This window comes from Hemicordylus capensis, chromosome 5 (assembly GCF_027244095.1).
Source record: "Hemicordylus capensis ecotype Gifberg chromosome 5, rHemCap1.1.pri, whole genome shotgun sequence".
NCBI lineage: Eukaryota > Metazoa > Chordata > Lepidosauria > Squamata > Cordylidae > Hemicordylus > Hemicordylus capensis.
In genome coordinates, this window is record NC_069661.1 from 232,344,936 (window position 1) to 232,367,489 (window position 22,554).

Sequence of the window (22,554 nt, forward strand, 5' to 3'; positions counted from 1 at the left end):
TCTCTCTCTCCTTACCTATCCACTATGTAGTCCTTTAGATTAGAGATAGGTCTTGCCTATCTAAGTGTATTTAACCAATAAATGTTTAGTATTTAGTCACACAAGGATCTCCATGTGTTTTCTCTAAACAGCTGCAATATCCAAACCATCTTCTGCTACCTACTCTGTAACTGGAGTGTGTGCTCATTCCGTAGTGCTCTGCTGTTTTACCTATTGTGGGTAAAAATCAACAACCTCTAACAGGGATCGCATCCAGAGCCTTGCTGGGAGGCATGGACAGAGGCGTGCCTCTGGCTCAACTTGGCTACTTCCAACAAACTGAGATATGTAAGTGTCTGCAACGCCAACTTCAAATTCCCTCAGTATCTTGGGCTGGGGGAATTGCAGGTTGTCCATTATGTAGGAACCTGGACAATGAATACTAGGCCTTAGTCAAGATTGGCTCTGCAGTATCCTCAATCCTGTTCAGACCACAATGGCTTGCCACATCATTCATTCATCCGTTCATTATTTATACTACATTTATATCCCACTCTTCCTCCAAGGAGCCAACAACCCTGTGAGGTAGGTTAAGTCAAGAGATAACTGAGCAAAGAGGCACCTTTTAAAAGTGGTGATTCTCTTTATTTATCAGAGGGAGAGCAACTGGCCCTATCCATCCCCAGCACAGCATCCCTCCAGTGGCAGTTGCTGGTATCTATCTTATGTTTCTTTTTTAGATTGTGAGCCCTTTGGGGACAGGGAGCTATTTTATTTATCTATTTTATTTATATCTAAGTAAACCACTTTGGGAACTTTTTTTAAAGTGGTATGTAAATATCCGTCGTATTTGTATTTGTATAAGTGACTAGACCAGAGTCACCCAGTGAATGTCATGGCTGAGTGAAGATTTGAACTCGGGTCTCCACAGTCCAAGTCCAACCATTCTAACCATTCCTTCCCCTTTTTATAAATCTGTTTTTTTATAAACCTCCCATATCCCTCATGGGACTCATACATTTGCATTCCCTGTATTCAGGTCCAGATGGCATCACTTCTGGTTTTGCTGCATGAATGTTTGGGTGCAGCGCTCTCCAACATTCCTGCCTGATCTTGTCATTTGACAGAGGGGCTATCTATTCCCCATGTCACCCCATCAAGACAAGGCCTAGTGTACCATAGTGATACCATTGCAGTTATGTGCCCAGGCTTGGTTCAGCTGAGAAATGTATCCACTTGGGAAATCAAAATTATTTTTCAATGTAAATGTAGCCTAAATCATAGAAGCGTGACTGTACCAAGACACGAGAGGCAGCCCAGATCCATTAAATAAAAACTTGTCAGAATTTTGCTGTTCACTTCAAGAGATGTACGTACAACTTCCCCACAGAAGTGAAGCATGAAGTAGTCTTAACTATTTCCTGGTGCCACCAGTCGGTTCTTTAAATACTTCTCCTTGTAAAATGAATATGGATTCCTCCCCCTCATCTCCAGGGTGAGCAATCAATAATATCCTGGGCTCTGCTGAGAAATTAAAATATGGCATGAATAAATCATTACAGGCATTTGAAAGTAGCATTGGATCCCAATGGCTAAGCAGAACAAGGAAGAGATAGCAACGATTAGCAATAACTAGACATTGTGTACTCTGATCAAAAGAGGCAGCCTGTATCTGGCCAAGTCCTGCCTACTTTTCAAGTGTTAAGAAGTTAAGGAGGAGGAGGAGGTCATGCCACCAGATCTTGACACATCCTGACCAAATTTATCAGGGTAGCGTCCTCCTGATCCAGGGCAGCCCATCTCTATGATATTTTCAAGCCCCAATTAATGGATCCCAGATGGCATGACAGATTTCTTTGCCTGTCTTGGAGAGCTGCTGCCAGTCAGAGTAGTCCAGTGGTTTGACACAGTAAGGCAGTTCACACAATCATACATAGGATAGGACAAATGTCCTACCCAAGTTTGGGAGCTCTGAGTGCTCCCGTTTTCTGATTGTGTGTGAGTAAAGAACAAAGTGGGAGGTGACTCAGCAGGGCTTGTCTTCTAAGAGGCAGCTGGGTAGGAGCTGCCTCATTCAGCAGCTGGCACAGCATCTGGGTAGAATGGAGCACTCCTATCCAGAGATCGCTTAGCAGACTATCACTGCTGGAGCCTTAGACACTGAGGCGGGTCTCACAATCTGTGAGACACACTTTTGTTAAAACTGTGGGCAGGGAGCCCTGGGCGGCCAGATTGGCCACCCACACATTGGCCGGCTCCGTGACGGAGCTGGCGGGGGGAACGGGGGCCGCGTTTCCTACTAACTAAGCAAAGAGGCATCGTTTAAAGTGAACGTAAGAAAATAAGAACTGCCCTGCTGGATCAGACCCAAGGCCCATCTAGTCCAGCTTCCTGTTTCACACAGTGGCCCACCAGATGCTGCTGGAAGCCTACAACAGGAGTTGAGCAGGAGTTGAGTTTACAGCCCTCTCTCTTGCTGTTACTCCCGTGCAACTGGTACTCAGAGGCATCCTGTCTCTGAGGCTGGAAGTGGCCTATAGCCCTCTGACTAGTAGCCGATGATAGACCTCTCCTCCATGAAGTTATCCAAACCCCTCTTAAAGCCATCCAGGTTGTTGGCTTTCACCACATCTTGTGGCAGAGAATTCCATAAGTTGATTATGTGTTGTGTGATGATTCCCTTATATTTAAGCAGGGGAGAGGAATTGTCCCTATCCAACCCGAGCACTGCATCCTTCCAGTGGTTGCTGCTGCTATCTACATTACATTTCTTTTTAGATAATGGGCCCTTTGGGGACAGGTGATATTCTTATTTGTCAATTACTTGTTTTCCTATGTAAACTGCTTTGAGAACTTTTGTTGAAAAACAGTGTCGGGATTTCCTACCCTCCTCCATGAGACAGAGCTGTTTACCCAGTCAAACGGCAGGATGCCGGGAGAAACAGGGGTTCCAGACGTGAGGATAACCCCAGTAATTACCTTTCAGGAGGCAAGAAGGGCCCAGAGGGGTGTGCAACAGCTGCTGGGGGATGGGCGGGTGCAGCCCAAGAGGCAGCAGAATGGGGGAGAGGGAATAGCAAGGCTATCAGCTGCACAGCTGCAAACGGGTGCAGAAAGGCTCATGAAGGGGGTGGAGTTGGAGAACAAGTCCCCTTTGGAAACCAGGGATTAGGTGGCCAATCCACTTGCCTGGCCAGGGAAGAAGGAGCCAGCGGGGCGGGGGGAGGAGTGTCCTATATGTAGGGCTTTATTTAAGGCAGGGGCTGTTGAAGATGAGCAGATCAGCAGGGATGAGGTTTGTTGGTCTGATGGACTCCCGGGGAGGAGCTCAGGCTTTTGGCTCCCGCTGGTAGGGGAAGGAGTGGACTGAATATATGTTAGGGGTGTGCATGGAACCGCGGAGCTGCGGTCCGGCACTGGGGTGGGGGGTTCCATTAAGGGCGGGGGGGCTTTACTTACCCCTCCCAACAACGGTGCCGTATTTAGTTGAGCAATCGGGCGGCAGGATACCTCCCTGCCGCCCCCTTCAAACCCCGCTTGGCTGGCGGCCGCCCCCTTCAATCTCCCTGCCGCCCCCAATCCCCCTGCCGCCCCCTTCATTCCCGTTTCTCCATTGAAATCAGGCATTGTACTTAACCAATAAATACTTAGTATTTAGTTTTACAAGAATCTCCATGTGTTTTCTCTAAATAGCTGCAATATCCAAACCATCCTCTGCTACCTACTCTGCAACTGGAGTGTGTGCTCATTCCTTAGCGCTCTGCTGTTCTGCCCACTGAGGGTAAAAATTAACAACCTCTAACACAGACATCACAGAAGAGGCAGCAGTAGTGGAGTGATTGGAGGGGAGACGTTCAGTTCACTCCAACTATAACAGAGCAAGCGTGTGTGAGAAAAGCAAGACCATGAAAGAGTATCTTGAGACAGACCTTTACACTTCAAAAGCAAGTAAGGTTTATTGGGGGAAGCTACATACTTGGATTAAAAAAAAACCTTTGTCCTTGAGTTTTCTATCTTCATAGTGCAGAGCAGAGAGGGAGAGTAAGGAGCTGTATGCAATGGCGCAGCCAGAGAACAGGGTACTCCCCCATCCCAGCAGCCCTGCTATGTGCGTGCTGCGTGCGCACCAGTGACATCCCTTACACATGGTGTCATGTGCAAGGGGGCATGTTCCAAGCTCTGGAGTGCCCACATGAGTCCTCCAGAGTTGATTCACAGCCAACGAGGGAGAGAAGGGGAAATAAATCCACCCAGCCAGCAAACACTAGCAGGAATTCAGCTCCAAAGGGCTCGTGCAGGCCCTCTGGAGCTCAGGCCATGCCCACGTGATATCATTTACATGGGGCATGACTAATTACAGGGGGGGGGAGTTTACAAGCCTGCCAGGGCTCATTCCCAGCTAGCATTTGCTGACTGGATGCCTGTATTTCCCTCTCCCTCCCTCCAGTGAGGGAGAGAAAAGGAAATAAATGCACAGAAATGCGCTCCAGAGGGCTCACACCACGGGCCCTCCAGAGCTCGGGCCATGCCCCCTCTGCATGTTACGTCATGTACAAGGGGTGTGGCTGGAGCTCCCGGAAGGGCCGTGCGAGTCCTCCAGGGCTCATTCCCAGCCCGCGTTTGCGGGCTGAGTGGTTTTTTTTTGTTTGTTCCCTCCCTCGTGGAAAGAGCGGACAAGACACGGACCCAGCTAGCAAATGCCGGCTGAGAATCAGCTCTGGAGGGCTGAAGGGGGAAAGCTCTGGAGGGTTTCCAGGGCTCTCCCACAGGGGAGGGCCGCTGATTAGGTGGCTCCCAGGAGCTGGGCGGCCAGGTTCTTTGAACCCGTCTGCTCAGTTATAGCTCCACCCCTGGCCACATGGCTTATAGAGAATGCAGTGGAGCAGGGAGCAAGAAGTGAGAGATTCTGAGAGTATCAGTCTACCAATCAGACAAAGCCAGAGCAGAGGAAGAGACAAGAAGAGGGGGAATAAAGAGGAAGTCCCTTCCTCACTACCTTTACTTCTAATGCTCCTAGTGGTCAATAGGACAGAAGGGTACAAACCGACGGTGCCACTGGAGCTGTGTCTCCAACAAGAATGTGTGCTTAGTGGGAACCAGTTGCCTTCTCCTTCCTTGCCACTGTTATGTCTGAAGCTAAGTGACAGCCCTGAGCTTAGATGGTTTTAAAAGCAGATTAGACAGATTCATGTTGGATAAGCCGATCAGCAGCTAATAACCCTGACAGCGAAATGCGAAAACCTCCTGGTTCAGAAAGAGTACGCCATTGAATACTAGTTGGGAACTACCCGGATGCATTTGGCTAGTAGTAGACACAAGGGGAAACAGAATGCTAGCCCAAATGGGCCCTCAGTCTGATCTGCCACAGTTTTTGCTGTGCTAAGGGTTAGTGTGGATTTCACCACGCTGAACCCAGGCTGGTTTGTTGACATTAAGCTCCACTGGCCCGTAAGATTCCTTTTGCCCAATTGGCTCATTTGTAAACTTTTTTTAAAAAAAAGAAAAGATGATTACAAAGGTGTGCTCAGTCTCCAGCTGTTCTGCTCAAAAAGATGCTCGGCCTGGCTGCACTGAACTTCCCACTTCTTGGGAAAGGAGAAGGACAAACAAAGCAGTTCAAAGAATCTGCTGGGTCCACATTTTTCCATCGAGGCATCAAGGCATACCTCTGTGCTTCCAGTGGAGTGCCTCATCTCTCTCTGCACAGAATGGGGGAGTGCCTTCTTGGTCGACCAATTGCAGCGGTGATGGTGAAATTGCCGAGCATAAACTGCAGCCCCAGCAAATCTGATCAGAAAAGGGTCCGCAAGGATGCAACTGACCAGCGGGCCTGGAGTCATTAGTAATTGCAGAAAGACGCCTCTCATATTGCTGCCTGGTTTGAATCCGCATTCTGTAGGAAGCCCTCCCCCTCCCCTTGTAATTAATGCTGCAAAGCTGGGCTGCAGCATAGCCAGGCTTTACAGGGAAGGGAACAGCCGCATCGTAATGCAACACTCCCCCCATCTGGATCCGAGCTGAGCTCTGTGCAGAACAGAGTGCAAGGAACTGTACAGAGCATATCAGAGACAGCGATACATGGTGGGGGAGGGAACTGCTTCCAGCTTGAAAACATGGAGGAGGCAAGCGCAGCCCCTACCACATATATAAATAGCTGCCACTGAAAGGATTGTAGCAGCTTTGTCTCCGCATCCAGGGACGCAGAGCTGCCGCATTAATTATCAAGTAATTTAGAAGCTGCTCGAATAAGAAGTGGAGCAAAACATGCCCAGGATAAAAATAACAAGGCTCACATACGCAGCGGTTCAAAGCCGCTGATTAAAACCTACCACCTGCCACCTAGAGTGGCACCTGGGATGGAGAGCGACCAGAATAGAAGCCTCATGCTCCGCGTAAGAAATGTCACAGCCGTGGGTTGGCTCCCACCTCCTGTCTCCGTTATGCAAGCTGGGAGACAAAATATGAGCAGGGGCATGGGATGGAACGAGCAGCACAGCGCCGGCCTGGAAGTGCAGGCTCCAGCTACGGCCAGGCAGAAAGCAGCCGGGGGCGGGGGAGTACCTCCTCGCAGGGTTGTTGTGCCACCTTCTCTCTTTACCGTTGCGCCCAGAACATCATTGCTGCCCCAAATGCCCTTGCTGCCCTTTAAAGCCCTGGACGACTTGGGTGTGGGCTACCTTAGAGAGCGCTGCCTTCTGTATGTTCTCCATTCACACACTGGGGTCAGCTAGAGAGGTCCGTCTCCAGTTAGCACCAGGACGTCTTGTGGCGACTCAGAACCAGGCGTTTTCTATAGCTGCTCCTGGCTTGTGGAATGCACTCCCGCCAGATATCCGCAGTTTAGGCTCGCTGTCGGCCTATAAGAGAGCCCTAAAAACTTACTTGTTTGGCCTGGCCTTCCAAGGTTTGTAAAGTGTTGTTGTTTTTTAAAAGTATTTCAACTGGTTTTAAATGGTTTTGAATTGCTTTTGAATTATTTTTAGCACTGTTTTAAATGGTGAGTTTTTGTGTCTTTTCCAACTTGTAGTACACTGCCCAGAGTCTGCGGATGGGGCAGTTTATAAATGTGATAGAAAGAAAGAAAGAAAGAAAGAAAGAAAGAAAGAAAGAAAGAAAGAAAGAAAGAAAGAAAGAAAGAAAGAAAGATGCACTGCAAGGTAGCAGGTCAGTCCCTTGAAGAAGCCCAAATCCTCTGAAGCTCTGAACATCACGGGGAGGCAACCTTAGCACGCTGTTGTTGAAGTGTGGATGATGGAAGTTGTAGTTCAGCAACAGTGGGAGGGCCAAGGTTGCCTCATCCAAGTCCAAAACACAGACTGGACAGAGTCAGGTGAGGAGCTACCTGATGAAAGAGGCACTTGTTACAGTGGTGGTTAAACTCTTATCTTTAGGAGGGAGAGATCAGCTATTCCTATCCAACTAGGAATGTGCATGAACCCATTCGGAGGCCCTTTTAAGGCTGTTCAACCAGTACAAAGGTGGGAGGGTCAGACTTTAAGGCGAGGGGAGGGTGCACTTACCCCTGCCTCAGCCCCCCCCCCACCGCTGGTTCTCCATTATTCAAGGCTCCTTTGGGGCAACAGCATATCTCCCTGCCACCCCATACCCTCTTTGGTACCTGGTGTGCATGTGTGCATCAGGCACATGTATGTGCATGTCACACCCGTGTGCCCACCACCTGCCAAACATGCATGAAAGTGAGCAATATGTGTGCATGCATGTACCAGGCGCGCGCATGTGCACCAGGTACTTCCAGGCAAAGAGGGGACTCTGCCGCCCCAAAAGAACTTTGAATAATGGAGCACCAGCAGGGGGGAAGCAGAGGGAGGGGTAAGTGCCACCCCCTACCCTTAAGGTTCGAACCCCCCCCCCCCTTCAAACCACTACCCACCCACCCCCAGTTCTGTGCACATGCCTATATCCAACTTCATCCCTCCAGTGGTTGTTGCTGGTGTCTACCTTATGTTTCTTTTTAGACTGAACATAAGAACAGCCCTGCTGGATTAGGCCCACGGCCTATCTAGTCCAGCATCCTGTTTCACACAGTGGCCCACCAGATGCCTCTGAGAAGCTCACAGGCAAGAGGTGAGGGCATGCCCTCTCTCCTGCTATTGCTCACCTGCAACTGGTATTTAGAGGCATCGTGCATCTGAGGCTGGAGGTGGCCTATAGCCACCAGACTAGTAGCCACTGATAGACTTGTCCTCCATGAATTTATCTAAGCCCTTTTCAAAGCTGTAAAGAGAGGAGAAAAATGTATCCGTCAACTCTCTCTGCTCCTTCCATAATTGTATACACCTCTATCATTTCTCCCCGAAGTTTCAGCTTTTCCAAACTAAAAAGCCCCAGATGCTGTAGCCATGTCATCTTGGTTGCCTTTTTCTGCACCTTTTCCAGTTCTACAATGAGACGAGTCTCACGATCAGTGAGACTCGCTGGGAAGCGCTTTGCGTGGAGAGCGGGCTTAGCCCGCTCTCCCCACAGACAAGCAGGAAAGCAACCCTGGGCGGTCAGATTGGCCGCCCACACGACTTCCGGCTCCGTCACAGAGCCGGCAGGGGCTGCTGGGATTGGGGGCTGTGTGGCCCCCAGAAGTTCCAGGATGCCCCACACAAGTGCACGGGGCATCCTGGAGAGACCCCCAGGGCCGGGAAGCTTGTTTCAGCCTCCCGGTGGGGGTCTCCTCATGTGTTGTCGCACCGCAAAGCCACGCCGTAGCAACACACAATCGAAAAGACAGGGTTTGCGGAGCACTCACTCCTAAGGGGAGGGGGGATTAGGAGGGTTTGCTGCCGGGAGCTGCACAGCTCCCGTGGCAGCAGACGATTGGGCAAAAGCAGGCTAGGCTCCCTTAGTCCCCTTTTGCCCAATCGTTAGAATCTCCTCAGTGTCTTTCTTAGGATATGCAATCAGAGTTCTCCAAATGTGGCTGCACCATGGATTAGTATAACGGCATTATAATATTAACATTTTAATTTCCAGTCCTCTTCCTAATGATCCCTAGCATAAGAACATAAGAACAGCTCTGCTGGATCAGGCCCAAGGCCTATCTAGTTCAGCATCCTGTTTCACACAGTGACCCACCAGATGCCTCTGGGGAGCCCACATGGAATTTACCTTTTTCACAGCTGCCACACACGGAATCAATACTTGCAATGAGCTATCCTTTCCACCATGACCCCAAGGTCTCTCTTCTAGATCACTGACAGCTCAGATCCCATCAGTTTATATGTCAGGGTTGAAGCTGGGTGGGTTTTTTTTGGTTTTTTGCCATTTTGTCACCCACTCGCAAAGTTTGGAGAGATCCTTTTGGAGCTCCTCACAGTCTGTTTTGAATTTCACTACCCTAGTTTAGTGTCATCTGCAAATTTGGCCGCTTCACAGCTTAACTCAACTTCTAGTTCATTTATGAACAAGTATAAGAGCACCAGTCCCAGTACTGATCCCTGGGGGACCCCACTTCTTATTTCCCTCCATTGTGAAAACTGTCTATTTTACTCCTACCCTCTGTTTCCTGCCCTTCAACCAGTTACCAATCCCCACATGAACCTGTTCTCTTATTGTGAGCCCTTTTGAAACAGGAGACCATCTTATTTATTTACTTTATTTTTCAATGTGAACCACTTTGAGAACTGTTGTTAAAAATCAGTGTATAAATATTCATAGTCATGTTGTAAGATGGAGTTTAGGAAGGCCATGCAACATATCTAGGAATGCAGTAAAGTGAAGGTGTCATGACCCCAGAACTTGGAACCGTCTCCACACCCTTGGTGGATGACGCACAGTTCTGGGGATGAGAAAGGGTGGGAGGACTTGACAAATCAGATTCAAGCCAGTCCTGCAGTGCCGGGATCCCCCCACTGCAGGACAATTGGGAAACCAGAATCAGTACCTCCACCTAAGATATGGCCATGCCTTCATTCTTTGATTCAGAAGAATTCCTTGAGAACCCAGGCAGAGGTCCTTGCAGTGCTGATGGAGAGCCAATGCTTAGGAAATTGGACAAGGCCCCTTTAAACAACCAAGCGATCCCCAAGGAAGGGGCAGGGCCAATCAACTCTACCTGGGCAGCAATTAAAAAAACAGAAGTCAGCTGCAAGCATCTGCTGGAGCAACATCCTTCATTCCTGTTGTACCCAGCTCTCTTGATTGACTAATTGATTGATTAGAACCATCCAAGGTACTGATCCCCTTTTTCTTTGCAGCTGGTTGATCTAGGTCCCTCCTGATTGCTTAGCTTAGCAGAGGCTCTGGCTCAGCCTGGTGCAAAATAGGAGATATAGTAGAAGCCTACTGGAGCTCTTTTTTCCATTTTCTGCACACACACACACACACACACACACACACACACACACACAGAGGGATGCAAGACTGAAGCCTTAGCATGCCAAAGGAAAATGATGGCATTCATCATAACAATTTGATGGGCACTAGCTCAAATGGATTTAGGTTGAAGACAAAGATACTGGCCAACATCCAGATAAATGTTCTGCCAGTGGAATATCTTTTCCCTGTAAAGACCTCTTTAACTAGTACAACGGCCCTTCCATTTACACAAGTGATATTCCACTGACAGAACACACCAGTCTAGTTGTCAGCCATTGTGTTTAAAACAGCAGAATTAGGCTGAAATTTCCCTTACCATATTCAATATAACTAAGTGAGGTGTTTTGCTGCTGCTTTTTAAAAATTTGTTATATGTTCATTTGTACTTTGTTGTAATGGCCTGTGGCTATGCCATAAAATGTCTTATCTACAAATAAAATGTCACTTTCTCTCTCACAGTAAGCTTGAAAAAATCAGTTGTACAAGTCCAGTTGTTTATCACACCCTTCCTCCAAAGAGTCCGTGGTGGTGTCTTCTCCCCTTCCATCCTCATAACAGTAGGTAGATTAGGCTGAGAGATGGAAGCCTTTCAGCAAGCTTCATGGCTGATAGGGTATTTGAACCCAATTCTCCATCAGTGGTTCCTGGTGGTGTCTATCTTGTGTTTCTTTTTAGGCTGTGAGCCGTTTGGGACCGGGAAGAACCATTTGGAGGTAAGGAGAACCTTCTTCTACTTATTCTTTTACTGTTTAAACTTTGAAAGCTCTTTTGTTGAAAAGTGGTATATAAATACTACTATTGTATTTACCTGAATCCAAGGCTAGGTTTTTTCCAAGTTCTTTGATGAACTTGGGAAAAACGTTCATCTTAAATTCAGGAGCCTCTTCCTTTTGGGTAAATACAGGTATAACCTGTATTTAATCTGCATTGTTTAAGGAGGTCATCTTAGATTCAGAATCATCTTCTATTGGGATAAGTATGGTCCTACTAACAACCAACCAACCACAACCCAGTTCTCTTGGTGTCTAGTTCAACACTCTAACCACTAGACCGCACAGACTCCAGTCTGCAGCATAGTTCATTCCAAACTGAACTGGATGAGGGCCAATAAAAGCAATTTTGTAACTTGAAAAAACTTTGTGTTTTTCTTGTGAATAAAATATGCAGGAATAAATGTCCACATGCCTGACTGAAGCGCAGGGCAAGGGGGCCGGCATGATGGCTGAGCCAGTGTTTGACTTGCTGGCACATCTGCCTGTCATGCACATTACAAAGATGGTCTTGTGCCGCGGGTGAAGACCCGCTGTGACTGCTTTTTAAATATTACATCTGTCTTCACCCTTAAAAAGGATTAGGCAAAGTCATGGAGGATAGGTCTATCAAGGGCGATTAGCCATGACAGTTAAATGTGACAAATGGATTAAATAAGAAGAAACAAGACTGAAGAGGGCTATGAAAGAGGGTTCCTAGAATTATGAACAGTGTGGAGAGAGGAAGAGAAAGGAATGTCTCTCACACACAAGGCAAGAACTAGGGGTCATGCCATGAAATTGATTGGCATTCGGTCCAGGACAGACAAATGAAAGCATTTCTTCGGCACACAGCACATAATTAACTTACAGAATGTATTACAAGAAGACGTAGTGATGGCCACTAACTCAGGGGAAATGCAGGCAGGGTAAGTCTATCAGTGGCTATTAGACCTGACAGCTAAATGGAACTTCTGCATTCAGAAACAATGGGCCTTTGTCTGATCCAGTGAGGCAATTGCTTTGTTCCTATATCATGTGTGTGGGGGGGAGGCATCAGTAAATATCTGCAGGTTTTCTTATTATGTGGCATAGTTGCATCAGTCATGTATGTATATATTTATGTATGTACATATACACACACACACTTGTGTGTTGGTAAAGTGAAATCACGGTTTTGGAAGCTGGTTTTCGTAGTCCCACACATATTCTGATGAGAGGAATTGTAGTTATTCAATGGATGGGTCTCATGGAACAAGAGATGCAGAGCCACCCAGCTGTTGATAGAGCCATGTTGATTTGTAGTGGCATGCAATTGTGAACATTTCTGCAGAAGCCAATCACTTCTGTTTACCAAGAGTAGACAGCTGCCACCGGTGCAAATTAGGAACATAGGAAGCTTCCTTCGACTGAGTCAGACCATGGGTCCATCTAGCTTAGTGTTGTCTATTCTGGCTGGCAGCAGCTTCTCCAAGACTGCAGACAGGAGTCTCTCTCAGCCCTATCTTGGAAATGCCAGGGAGGGAACTTGGAACCTTCTGCATGCAAGGAAGCAAGTGCTCTTCCCAGAGCAGCCCCATCTCTTAGAGGGAATATCTTACAATGCTCACACATGTAGTCTCCCCTTCAAATGCAACCAGGGCAGACCCTGCTTAGAAAAGGGGACACTTCATGTTGGTTGTCTGCACTGACTGGCAGCAGCTCTCCAAGGTTTCAGGCAGGTGTCCTTCCCAGCCCTACCTGGAGATGCTAAGGATTGAACCTCGGGGACCTTCTGCATGCAAAACAGATACTCTACCACTGAGCCCAGTCCCTGCTTCACCCACCCTCCTGATTCTCTGATGGAGAAATGAGTACAGAGAGCCACTGGTACTATACTTGTGGGACCTCATGTTGCATTCAAAGGACCCTGCTCTTTGAAGATAAGCAAATAGGCCATCATGGGTAGGCAATCTTTAGTACTCCTGCTGTTGTTGAATGGGTTCCAGTAAAGTGTGGGATGGGAGCTGTAGTTCAAGGACAGCTGCAGTGTGAAATGTTGCCTATCCCTCAAGTAGGCAATAATCTCCATTAATGGTAAAATTGGTGGCCCCGTGCTGAGCAGTACAGCGGTGAAATGGGACCACCCACCAACAGGATAGGGGGCTCTGTATACACTGAGCACATAGAAAAATATTGTGTTTATTTTTAAATCAACAAGGTGGTGGGGGGAAACACAATTATCTTTCCAATGAGGGCTGTGCAAAGCCCTTCAGTAGGATCACATGTTAGGAGCCCTGACAGTGGGCCGGTTTAGCTGATAGTCTAACAGGACCATTTGAACACATGGGGAAGGTGCATGAGCACATCTCGTTCTCTCCCATGCACACTTGGCAGGCCATAATCTAATCGGGGGACAGTTCATTCTTAGTGCCCCCAATGCACAGTTTTAGTACCGGGTTGTCACCATAATTGGGCATACGCTTGGAGAGGAGAGCTGGTCTTGTGGTAGCAAGCATGACTTGTCCACTTAGCTAAGCAGGGTCTGCCCTGGTTGCATATGAATGGGAGACTTGATGTGTGAGCACTGCAAGATATTCCCCTCAGGGGATGAAGCCGCTCTGGGAAGAGCAGAAGGCTCCAAGTTCCCTCCCTGGCATCTCCAAGATAGGGCAGAGAGAGATTCATGCCTGCAACCTTGGAGAAGCCACTGCCAGTCTGTGAAGCTGAGCTATATAGACCAGTACTGAGCTAGATAGATCAATGGTCTGACTCAGTATATGGCAGCTGCCTATGTTCCTATGAAGGGGGCGCAAAGTGTTCTGGATTTTGCACCCAGGCCACCTTCAGCCTGGCTACGCCACTGACTGGCACACTGGATTGGGAGACATGTGTCCCCATGCTCCTTCCCCACATGTTTAGAGGAGCCAGTCAGAGTATTGTCCAGTCTAACCCATTGACACTTGACAACAAGAGAGTCAGCGTGTTGGAGTGTTTAGATAGTTGGACTAAGACCGGGAAGACCAGAATTCAAATCCCCATTTGGTCACAAAACTTACTGGGTGACTCTGGGCCAGTCACTTCTTTCTCAGCATAAATCTACCTCACAGGATTGTTGTGAGGACAAAGCTCAATCATTTACACTGCTTGGGCCTCCTTGGAGGAAAAGTGGGATATAAATATAAATAAATAAACAAACGTGGAAAAAAGAACTCTCCCAAGCAGTGTAGAGAAGATCAGGGTAAGTTACCTGCCCCATTCTACTACTTAAATATGGGGCTGACCAAGCACTTTGCTCTGTTTCACCCTTTGCAGCACTACAGCACTGTAGCATTCAGGTTTAGAGCTGGCAGGGAGGATGAGTTCAAACCTTTCCCCCACACTTCTTAAGTAGGGGATCACCCACACCACCCTCCACTAGAAAACGATCACTTCAGAGGACACAGGAAGGTGAGTTCCCCCCATGAGCCCTTGTTGATCCTCAGTTTGTCAAAATGTGTAACTAAGCAATTTTTGGCTCAGTTAATCAAAGATAACACTTGGGTTTTGTTTTTTTTAAAGGTTCATATTCCTAAATACAAACGGGAACAGTCTGAAATCAATACCAGTATTTTTGTACAATGCTTCATTCTTTGAAGTGCTTAAATAATAAATGTTAGTAGTAATCGCCATCATAACATAGTATATTTCAGGGCATTGCATTGAAATACTTAATTTCATGATATTGAAGAAATGTTTAAGTCAGCAGTTGGAAGAGACTGAGGAATGTGGAGTCATTTCTGCCAGCTTCACATTCTGTCCTTCCCAAAGTACAATAGAAGTATTTTAGTATTATCACTTTGCCTGCTATGGAGCTACAATGTTGTGATATTGTTCAGACTGTAGAATTTCAAAAAGACAATAATTATATTTTCTACATTTGTACTGCAGAAGTAGATGACTTAAATCGCAGACCGTTACATTGACTGCTTCCATAATGAACCGTGATTTGCATCAGGACGTTAAGCTTTATGCAGTTACGAGATCTTGATGGAGAGGTTTCCCAATTTCTCCTCTGTCTGCTGTCTAAATAATTAAAAGAAGAAAGGATGGAGTGCATTAAAGGAGAGGTTTAGTTTCAGACTATATTACAGAGCCTCATCACAGCCATTGACAGTGCAGGAGAATAGGCAGTAGGCCTATTCTCATGATTGAAAGCAGGGTGAGAGAGCATCAAGAGGGAGGTGGACAGAGAAATGGCTGCAGAAGACAGAGGAGGTAAAATGGCTGAAAAATATTTTCAGGTGGGCATTGCCCACTGCCCTCAGCTTTATCCACCACAACACTTCCACTTGCCACCTCCAGCAAAGGTCTCACAAAGATCCCCAAACGCTTTTACCCCATGCGCCTGTTACCAGTCTTCCTGGTGCTGCCGGTTCTTTTAGGAGGAACTCTACTGCTGATGTGGAAGATGAAGAAATGAAAAGGTACCAGAGCTTCTGGGGACACCCAGCTGTTTGTGGCTCCTAACTCTACGGAAGGCAGTATTTCCAGTGCAACTGTGCAGTCAACCACTCCTCCCAGCTCCGATCAAACCATAAACAACACACTAGAGGTGGCATATGCAACCATACTAACAACTCCATCTCTTACTTCTTCGGTTTCTAAAGATACTGAATGTTTCTCCAATGCTACACTAAAGTTTTCTGCCCCAAATGAGCAAGCTATCTACGCCAATGTGTAGTAGGCATCCACTCCGTTCCTGACGATGACAGAATACCATGAGCTGGAAAAGAAACAGGTGGAGTCCTTGGGACACTCTTTTCCTGCCCTCCTTCCCCTCCATTGCACGGGCCATTGCAACATCCCTCACAGTGGTGCAAAGTGACTGAACTCTAGTGTCTCATGCCCAGCTCCAGGTGGCAGCCTGTTCTTATTACAACAGGAGGAAGGAAGCCGAGCAGGGTGCCCTATCACAAAGCTATCTGGGAGGCAATCTGTCTTCCTGCCACTAAGCACGGTAGTCGTCAGGGTGAGCAATCATCTGCGATCACTCTCAGTCATCTGTGGGTGGTAAGCTCTTTAGGGCATCCTCCCCACTAACCCTCTTGGCATTTCTCACTGATCATGAGAAAGGCCTCAGTCTCTACTGTAGGTAGCTAACCTCTAAGCTTTGAAATGCTCTCCTGGCTGGCATCCACTCAACTTCCACCACAGTTCTTAGAAAACAAGTAGAGATGTGGCTCTTCACCCACCCAGGCTTTTAAATGAGATTAGTTCTTACTCCCGCTGCTCTGTGTTTTGTGTATTATTGTTGTATATAGATTTTTAAATGGAGATTATTTTTATATTTATATTAATCGTTGTACTTTCTGTATTTTAATTGTGTACTGTTTTATGTACCTTGTGAACTGCTTTGAGATGATTTTAATGAAAAGCTGTATATAAATTGAACAATAAATAAATAAAGTCAGACTTTCAGAACCATGCTGCACACTCCCAAGAATGAGTCATGTGTCAGCAAAACCTGGGGCAGGAGAATGGAAAAGTGATCATGTGTTAGCCGTAATCTGGGTTGGACTGTGTGGGACATTCTTCTCTTCCAGCCTAGATAAAATACTGGGTAAATGGCACCAGCTGGTTTTGCCCTTATTTGAGGTTTCATCTGCCAGATATATAAATTCACTTGTCATTCCCCAAAATAAGAGAATATTATCTTTAGGAACATAGGAAGCTGCCATATACTGAGTCAGATCATTGGTCTATCTAGCTCAGTATTGTCTTCACAAACTGCCAGTGGCTTCTCCAAGGTTGCAGGCAGGAATCTCTCTCAGCCCTATCTTAATTCATGTCCTACAATTTTGGAAACTGGATTTTCGTAAATGTCCATAATATGTCCAACCTCCTGCAAAAAACCTGGGTCTTGCTTTTCACTCTGTGTTGGCGCAAGTCAGCATGGGGCATAGCATGGTGGGGGAAAGGATCTTTCAATGGTAATATCACACAAGTATTAAAAAGAGAACACCCGGACTACTTGAGAGATTTGTTATTCACACTTAAAAAGTGGAAGGTTGAACTGGATCTATTTAAAGGATCCTCCTCAGTAAAGCAGCTAAGGAAAACAACTTATGGAGAGATTATAGAAGTGCAACCCGATCACCCTATCGCTCTCTTTAAGGAGAAAAAAGTCCCTTTCCATTTATGGGAAACAAGGTGGCGCTTAAACCATCAAGTACTACCACTTAATGCGACTAAGCCATGGCTCCCAGAGGACCAGCAAGAGTGCCCTAAAATCACCTGCAAACAGAAAGCTAGTGAGCTAGGTAAAACATTCAGGGAAACCCACTTACATTTCTTAAAAGAGTGTGTGGTAACCAAAAGAGTGTGGCAGGGAGTAAGCAAGCTGTTAGAGTGGCCTGAATTGGAAAAACAGACTTGGGAAGAACTAACCTCGGGTTTGAGCGATAGAACCTCCTTTTGAGGTCCCAGAAAGAGACCTTCAAGGAAATGGGACGGAACGGGTGCCCTCATACTAGGGAACTGGAGCGTCCCCCTTCTCGTAATCAGGTTAGTAAACCTGTATGTCATTTATGCAATGCTCCTGCATAGGAATAGGGAGGGAAGACGCGATCAAGAGGTTCACGCAGATGAGACAGTAAATCTCTTCTGGAAAAGTTTGTATGGTTATGTGCAAAAAGACAAGAGTATCTCTTCTAAACAGCAATGGGACAAATTGTGGAAATTGATGTTGGACGTAACCCCTCCGATTACCTGATGTGCCTTGAAATCCCCCACCCCCGAGTTACAGTACTACCTGCATATACTTCATAACCTTGTGGGTTTCCAAATCCTTGTGTGTAAATCTTTGTAGATACATCATGTACAAACAACCACTTTGTATATAATTGAGCTTTGGGCAACATACTGTATGCTTTGGTAGTTTGTTGGTTCAATAAAAAAATCTTGTCCTATCTTGGAGAAGCCAGGGAGGGAACTTGGAACCTTCCACTCTTCCCAGAGCAGCTCCATCCCCTGAGGGGAATATCTTACAGTGCTCACACTTCTAGTCTCCCATTCAGATGCAACCAGGGCAGACCCTGCTTAGCTAAGGAGACAAGTCATGCTTACTACCACAAGACTATCTCTCCTCTCTTTAGCTTACTTCAATGCATTTCCATCTGCGGTATTAGAGGGCAGGTACAAAAAAGTCCCTTATCCAGCGAGTCTTTGTTTGGGTAGTGATAAAACGGTTGAGCCAGTTACTCATATGTAATTATATTGTAAATTTTATAATGACTTTTGTGTTGTATTATTGATCCGTATCTATTGATCCGTATCCTCTTATTGATCCGTATCTATGAAATTGTTGTGACAGTTCAGCTCAATCTTGTATTAGCTATTAACTTTTGAATTGGCTTTTGGATTTACTTTTCGGAGGTTATATATAATGTGGCCAAATTTCTTTGGATTGCTAACAGGATTAGACAAGCTATGTCATCTTCTACAGCCTTTTAACCTCTCTGTATTATAGCTGTGGGATATTGTTGTTATGCTCTGATGTTTTGATGCGCTCCCCCCCCCTTTTCCTTTTCCTGGTCAGTGACCGAATAAAGAATTGTCGTGTCGTATCGTATTGACGTCAGTTGGCTGTGCCATCCTACCTAGACTGTAGCTAGCACACAATCATTATCCTAACCTCCTTTAAGTTTTGCTGACCGCCAGTTCTCAGGTGTGTGCATGGAGTCTGGAAACCTGCCTGGATGCTCCTCCAACCTGGCTTTTGGTTGTGAGAAGGAGCCTCTCCTGTAACAGACCTGGAGACAGCAGGGGGCCCAGCAGGGAAAACATCACCCCACCTCACCTGCCTGAGCCTATGAGTCCAAAACTGCTTCTCCTCCCTGCCAGGGCAAGGAGGTCAATATCGCAGTTTCCAATAAACTGGGGGTGGGGGTCGAAATCCACTTACCTTCTGCATGCAAAGCAAGAAAAGCAGATGCTCTACCACTGAGCTACAGTCCCATAGGAAAAGGAAATTTCAGAGTATAGGCAAATTGCCATGTAATTTAATAATAATAATAATTATAATTATTATTATTTATTAATTAAATGATGATGATGATGTCTGTAGCTGAATTCAAGACTAGATTTTTAAAAGTTCTTTGATGTTAGAAAGTGGGGGGTCATCTTATATTCAGAGTCGCCTTCCTTTTGAGTAAATGGTGTAATCTATATTTCCACATTTTTAAGAGGGTTATCTTAAATTCAGGTTCATCTTCTATTTGAGTAAATATGGTAACAGCAACAGCAATAATAATAATAAGACCCTATTAGACAAATAGGCTTACATTCTAATTTTGGCAGAAATAAAATGAACAACTAAGGGGATGGGTGATGGACAGACTGCATTGGACTAGGGCACTGATGATGCCTTCTGTTTGGGGCAGATTCTGCTCCCCCAAAAAACCTCTTCTATTCCTTGTATCAATTCTGTGAGTGCACAGAACTCCTATTTGCTTACTGGTAAAAGAATTTGCTGCTGTCAGCACAGCACAGTCAGTAACTGTGTGAAAGTGCGTGCTGCATTCTATTCAAATCCATTTATCAGCAGAACCACCTAGGCAAAGACTGCTGTGGTCTTTGTCAGCTGCACTGCAAACAAACCCTTTGGGGTCTCACCTCCCATCCATGGCACTCATGCCTAACTTTAGCTAATGTTTTGCTTTAAGTGACTGAGCCTGTAGTATTGCAAAATCAGGCAACTGACAGAGGAAGACAAGGAATTATTCAGACAATTAAAAAAAAATTTAAGCCTGATCGCAATTGTATTGTGCAACATGAGATCTAGTTTGTTGTCTAGTGTCATAAGGGACATAACTTCAGAACCTAAACTTAGCATCCTGCCCTAGTAGATTTACTCAGGTTGCATTTATACAATCATGGCCACTGTGGTTAAAGAGTTAACCAGGATTGCTGAGCTGTGCAGAGCTGATTGTGAGAACCCAGAATTTCCGGGGAATCCTGGTCTAACCACTGTGGTTAACTCATATTTGGCCAGAATAACCATAGGGGCATAACCACCATTGGACAAGAGGGAGGAAATGTACCTGGGTCACTGGGGTTGGGGAACAACAATGGCATACCCTCCCCTAGGACACCCCCTTGTCCTCCTCCTTCACCCAGCGAGTAAATGAAGTGTTTGCCAGTTGGTGTGTGAGGCCCGGCTCCTCTCTTTCCCAGCCAGAGCTTCATTCAAGTGTGGGTGGCTAGCACGCTGGGGAAACAACTGGGGAAGGGGCTGCCAGGAGAAACATCCCCCAGCTGCCACTGAGCTCCCTATGCCTCTGGATAACCAGGATCAGATCCTAGTTCAGTGTGGGTCAACCACAGCGGTTTGACCAGGATTCCCCAGAAATTCTGGTTTCTCACAATCAGCGCTGCATGGCTCAGCAATCTTGGTTAACTCTTTAACCAAGATTGCCATGACTGTGTGACCTCAAACTTTGACGTTTAATGTCATTTCAGTTGAACTTGTAAGTATGCAACATCAATACATTTTATAAAGGCTTATAAACTCAGGCAACGGCTAGAGCAATGCTGGAGAAATACCTGTAACAAAACTGACCTAACACGGGCTAGATCCCATTTTAGGGACCACTCTGGTAGTAGGAGTGGTGAAGAAATGTTTTTTCTCTGCCTCCATTGCATCTGCCCAATGTAGGCCAGCAGAGCAGTTTCATGTGGCAAGTCACTGCTTCACACAAGCCTCCGTGTAATGGGTGAAGAACCACCAGCAGCCCGCTATGACCAGTTTTCTTGTCACTTCACAGGTAAAGTCGGTCACATCCGTGCCGATTTGGATTCCAGGATTTTGGCAGTTCCAGGAGACGTGCCTCAGCAACCATCTGGTCCAATTGTGATGGATTCTTTTCAGTTAGTGCAGCCTGAGGAAGTGGACAAGATCCTAGGCAGTGTGTGGGCAACATCATACACTCTGTATCCTTGCCCTTCATGGCTAGTAATTAAAATCTGCCAGGGAAGGAACAGGTAGGTGTTAGAGCCAATTATTAATGCTTTGCTAAGGGAGGGCAAGATGTCATGGAGCCTCAAGCAGGCAGTGGTAAGACCACTATTAAAAAGGCCCTCCCTTGAGTCCATCGACCTTGCTAACTATCGGCTTGTTTCAAATCCTCCCCTTTTAAGCAAGGTGATAGAGTGTGTGGTGTCTGTGCAGCTGCAAAGCATCTTGGATGATGTGGATTATCTAGATCCTTTTCGCTTTCGCCCTGGGGTTGGGACTGAAACTGCCCTGGTTGCCCTATACTGGGAACTAGACAGGGGGAGTGCATGGACTTCTGCTGGACCTCTCAGCAGCATTTGATAGTATTGGCCATGGTAGCCTTCTGGACTGCATCTCAGGTATAGGGATCAGGGGTGTTCATTGGAGTGTTTCCAGTACTTTCTTGGGAGGAAGAACCAGAAGGCTGTGCTGGGGGACTTCTGCTGGACTCCTTGGCCTCTGGGGTCCCACAAGGCTCAATATTCCCCCCGCTGCTGTTTAACATCTACATGAAATCACTGGGAGAGGTCATCAGGAGGTTTGGACTGGTGTCATCAATAAGAAGATGACACTCAGCTCTACTTTTCTCTGGCATCAGATATTCAGGCAAGACAGAGATGCTGCTGGTCTGTAGAAAAGCCAGTTGGGGTAGGTTGATTCATCCAGCTCTGGATGGGGTTGTACTCTGCTTGAAAGAGCTAGTGCACAGCTTGGGGGTCCTGCTGGACCTGGCTCTGCTTTGGGATGCTCAGGTGGAGGTGCCTTTGCACAGCTTCAGCTAGTGTGCCAGCTGTGTCCCTTTCTTGAGAAGGCACATCTGGCTATGGTTACCCGTGCCTTAGTCATGCCGTGGCTGGATTTCTGCAATGTGTTTTACGTGGGGCTACCCTTGAAGAATATTCAGACACTTCAGTTGGTGCAGAATGCAACTGCCAAGGTTTTCTCTGGAACTGCTCATTCGGACCATATTACACCTATTTTGAAAGAGCTGCACTGGCTGCCAATTTATTTCTGGATCCAATTCAAGGTGCTGGTTATTACCATTAAAGCCCTTAATGGTTTGGGCTCTGGATACCTGAAGGACGGCCTGCTCCCAAGGGTTTCTACCTGACCAACAAGGTCATCAGAGGGGCCTTTGCTTTGTGGGCCAACATTGAGAAAGGCTACATTTTCCTTTGTAGATCTTATTTTTATTGTGTATAGAGGGAAATAAATCCAACAAAATTCTATAAAGAAAAGCTAACATTTTGACATAAACACACATCATCATCATCAGTGCTTGATGTTTAACAATGTTTGAACTGGCATTCTTATATAGGAAAAGCTGAAACTCTCCCAACCACCTGAAGTTGACACGGGATGTGGTGATGGCCACTAGCTTGGATGGCTTAGACAAATTCATGGAGGACAAATCCATCAATGGATACTAGACTTGTGGCTATAGGCCACCTCCAACCTCAGAGGCAGGATGTCTCTAAATACCAG